Source organism: Octopus bimaculoides, chromosome 4 (genome assembly GCF_046866305.1).
Source record: "Octopus bimaculoides isolate indiv1 chromosome 4, ASM4686630v1, whole genome shotgun sequence".
Lineage (NCBI taxonomy): Eukaryota > Metazoa > Mollusca > Cephalopoda > Octopoda > Octopodidae > Octopus > Octopus bimaculoides.
This window is the reverse complement of record NC_142931.1, coordinates 50,126,757-50,131,756: the sequence shown is the minus strand read 5'-3', so window position 1 is coordinate 50,131,756 and position 5,000 is coordinate 50,126,757. Positions and strand designations below refer to the sequence as shown.

Sequence of the window (5,000 nt, the reverse complement as noted above, 5' to 3'; positions counted from 1 at the left end):
AATTAAAAACAAAAAGCAAAAACTAGATTTAACTGGTTTGCTTCTTCGACGATGTATGCTTGCCTATCCTTATGAGCATGAATGTGAAATACTGTATATGTATGTAGTGTGTGGATGTATGCAAAAGAAGCCGTTAAACTTTTTCTGTCGCTATTGAAATGTTATCAAAATGGAACAAAATCAAAATAACGGCATTTCCTTTCGAGTTTTTGTTTTCTTTTTCGTTTTCGTTTTGCGTTTAGTGTGCAGTGACTACTGCAGGCACATTGTTGCGATCACATAACTGTTTCATAACTTAGACAGATTTTAACTATATATATAACGGACACGGAAAGGAGTGCCTAGTACATGTGATGTCATCTAAGAACGCGTGATGCCAAACTGCATTTCCCGCCGAATTTAACCACAATTCTTTTAACTGTGATTCGGAGTCCATGCGTCAACTTGAAGTTCTTGCCGAGAAGATGCCGCCAAAATGCTGTACATCTCTTGTTACTGAACGAACAAGGGCTGCATGCTTTTGTATTAGAATTTTTACTTGCATTTTATTCGATATGACTAGAATTAAAATTTTTGATTTTTGTCTTTGTATACATTCATAACTCTTTTCATATGTAATAACAAACACTTAACTGCATTCTTTTATACAATTGCCATACACCACTCTTTAAGTTGGAGTGGGTAGTCAAATTCATTCAGTCCATATGTTCTAGCTCTCACATAAAAAGTTTTGTAATATTTCTTTAGTACGTCCTGTCGTGCGCAATATTGTTGGTTATCATGCATGTACTATATTCACACTTAAAACTTTAAGCTGAACTTTGCATAGTGAAATAAATTGTTAATTTGATTCTTATTCGCTTTTTAAAATATGTTGATATGGCTGTGATGGGACATGAAATTTGGTAGAGGAGAAAAGGAAACCAAAAATTATTGCTATCCACTCAATAAATATCAGCCAATCCAGCTGATTATAAATACACAATGGTAAGTTACTCAAAATTCCCAACTCTCTAGGAAGTAAGCGCAAATTGAGAGAAAACAGATTACAAAATTATAAGCTAGAGTTAGCCTGAGGCGTTATTTCTGAATTATGATCTTGGTGCCGTATGGTGACAGGCTGTTTGTTGGTAAATGTCATTAAGTAGTACTCTAAACGATTTCAGAAACAAAGAAAAGTGAATTGGAAACTACATCTTGATAGATTTTACAACTGATGAAGTTTTCTTCACTTTTGAAGAACTTTATTTCATCTGTACTTGTCAGAGCAGACAAATAGAGACGAACACGTCTCAAATTATCTATCTTGACTTCTGATAAGAATCATGTTTTCTGTCATTCTATTTCTTTTATTTGACAATATTCATCCAGATTGCAATGTGAGCGACACACGAGTTTCTTGTATGACATGTAATTAGCTACCATTAGTCATCCTCTTATTCTATTCTTTCAGTGAACCTTACTAGATGATTTTTATTATATTTGTTCCATAATAAATGTTTGTGTGTGTGTGTGTGTGTGTGTGGTGATGGTGAATTTCACATTGTATAAAATTTTGGAAGTTTTTATTAAGTAATTGTTTATCTGTCATAATTTGTCTATTTGATAACTCTGTAATTGCTCTTGTGTATTACCATGACATGGGATTCACCACATGTCTGCATCTGAATGTTATGTTTTCCGTTTAAGGAGAGTTGTATCAAAAGAGACGGTAGTGTGCAAATCTTGGGCGCAAGGATTCTAATTCATAGACAGGTATGAGCTCCAAGCCACAGTAAAAGGAAATATGAGTAAATTCAATGGGAAATGCAGTCTGGCAACACATAACACCTGGATGATGTCATATGTGCTAGGCATTCCCCTTCCTGCCACGTCCGCGTCTGGTTATTTTTCAAGTTACCAGGAGTTTAAAAGCTGATACGTCAACAAACCTGAAGTTGTCACTCTACACTACAAGAAAAGAAATAATGATTGTTTCACTGCAGAAAATAAAGTGCACTATGATGACCTGATGTCTAGATCATGTAGTGGAGAGCAATGAGGTGGACCGAAAATTAGGTCTTGGTAATACTGCTGAAAAGCTTGCATAGGTATTTGAAATATAGACAAGCATTGTGGACAGCTTGTTGTGATCTTGTCCATTAATGCACAACTATTTTGTTCCAAATTACATATTTTTATCATAAATATCCAAAAGCTTTTTCCCAAAATATACCTTGTTAATTTTAGGTTGCATTTTATCACTTAAACCATCTTACGAGCCAGGAAATACGGTAATCTAATTTTTAGCAAAATTCCATAAGTTGATTAGTTGTTATATATAAAACTTATGCTCCAGGCCAGGAGTTGGCATATTTTTGCTTAGTTTTACTTATCAATTAGGAACCACAACTCAGTATAAAAATCTAGTATAAGTACTCGTTAATGCAAAATATTTGAGCTATATTTGATCAACAAATTTCCGAGGTCTTATCAAGAGGGTTTTCATTATAAATATTTCTTTATCTTTGTTTCTCTTTGTTAACATGAACTGGTTCATTACAATAATATAGAAATTAAGAAGATATTTTAAAGCACTGACACTCATCTATAACAATCATCCATCTAATCATATATTTCATATATCTCAGGAGAAAAATTTACTTGTATTCTTAGTCAAGATAATTACGTCCATCTGCCTAAATCTACTTAGCTACAAAATAAGTACCAGTTATACTGGATAAAATCATGCAAGATATATTAATGCTGTTGTTAAATATTTGTCTCTTATCTGTTCAATTAAACTGAAAGTTAATTTGATTACTAGTCTTATAGACTATTGTTTTCGTGGAAAATTGGCTTTTCTTTAAAGAGTTTTTTTTTAATAGCAAATAGTTTTATTATCATCTAAGTACATTTGCATTGGTACTGAGTATTAAAAACTTTCACTGATATGAGCAGGAGAGGCTTTGAATGATTCTGCAATATAAACAGATGATAGTTATTGGGTACTGGGGCTTACAGATGCAATGATGCCAGATCGTGTCAAATAAACACATTTTTGGTTACAAAGATATCCTAGTTATTGTAGATGAATAAATGGGTATTAAAATGATGAGGATGATATGATAAGCTTCCTAAATGATGGAGAAAAAAAATCTATTTATAGTCCATGTTTAATTATCAGTCACACAATAATCATGATTATGCAACTTATTAGCAAAACAGTTGTTGCAGATATTTGATATAAGTAATATGGCTATAATTTATATGCAAATTTAAGTTGCTACTGTTATCATTATTTGTAATTAATTAATTTATTCTGGTTCTCGTTATTGAGCTTTTGTTAAGCAGAATGTTGTGAAACAGCCCTAACTACCACTTGAAATCATTCCGCTTTACATATGATAATTATGTCTTTCACAAAGAAAGACGAACCTTTCAATTTTGTATTCTGTAAAATATAGGGCCTTTGCATTCCTTCAAAAGTCATTAGTACCTAATTGATCAATCCTGTTAATTATTTTGTTTTTTAGGTAGTTTGGATATACAGGGTGTCCCAAAATTAAGGCAACCAACATTTTTCAATTTTGTCACATCAAAATATTGTTATTTGTCGGGTGCGAGAGTTGTAATGCAATCGTAAAGGAAATACAATTATAACTCTACCACATTTATTCTATATCACTCCCTTCTGTTTCGAATCACAGCCTTAAGTTTAGGTGCGAATGCTTCACACGATGCACACAGTTGAATCGGAGCCCATTCCTGGCGCAGTTTTGCCTTTAGAGCATTGAGTGAAATATGAGGAGTGCTTGAGAAGCTTGTCTCCAAAATGAACCAAACAGAAAAATCCAATGAGCCGAGACTGGAGCATCTTGAGGGCCTTACATCCTTGCCTATGAATGACAGAATGTTTTTTTTTATATCCAGTGTTGTATCTGTTTAGAGCTGTGAGATGATGTTGAATCCTGTTGGAGGCTCCAAAATGAACCTTGGAAGTGCTCATTCACCCATGGAAGCAGTTCAGCTTCCAGAATGCCACTAATGTATCGTTGGGTATTAATTTCAACACCCGAAGGCACAAAAACGAGGGAAACATTCCAGTAGCTGTCACAGCTGCCCAAATCATAACCGAATGTGGATTTTGATGTAGATTTACCAGTCTACCCCCGACAGAGTCAGATACACTCCAAACTTGGTCGTTCTGGTGGTTTACTGTGTGTTCGATGTCAAATTTCTTTTCATCAGTGAACACGAAGTTGCCCAGTGTGCCTTCAGCAAACTGATACAGGATAAGATGAATTCTCTCCAGTCTCATAGCCTTATAAACTGGCGTGAATTCATGACAGTGGATCATCTTGTATGGGTGGGATCTGAGATCCTCCTTCGACACTCATTACATGAATGTTCGGCTTACTTTTGCTGCGGCAGCCAGTTGTCCGATAGAACAACAAGCATATTGTCATATATTCTCACTGGTACTTTTGATAAGCTGAAGGGATCTGCACACTTCTGTTTCAGCCATGTCCACAACAATCAACAGTGGAACCAATCTCTTCAAATTTCTTGACAATTTTCCAGACTATTGTTCGGTTAATTTTTAGTTCTTTTACTAGAGCTGTATTACTTATAATTACTATATGGATGGGTATGATCATACTTTGGTCTATAGCCACTATCTGAAATTATATAGTCTGAAACAAAAAGAAAAAGGACTAAGAATTTATAATGATGTATAACTTTGTTATATATAATCATATTTATTGATAATTATTAAAGTCCGAAAAGGAGCGAATAATATGCTCAATCCATAAAGGGTTCCCAAAAAGCAGATACCAAAAATTATAGGCCTATCTCTCTGACTTCACACATTAGCAAAGTCATGGAACGGATAGTCAGAGGGAAATTAATCGCATTCCTTGATGAAAATAACTTGCTGATACCCAGCATAGCTTTCAACCAGGTAGGAGCTGCCTGACCCAGCTCAACATTATAACTGCATACCTCTCCCTCCTTCT

The 5,000-nt window shown here is 34.5% G+C and overlaps 1 protein-coding gene across 1 annotated transcript in view; it reads right to left on the bottom strand.

Moving 5' to 3' along the window:
• Positions 1 to 5,000, bottom strand: part of LOC106881251 (uncharacterized) — a 247,435-nt gene that overhangs the window by 141,522 nt on the left and 100,913 nt on the right. The window lies entirely within an intron of this gene.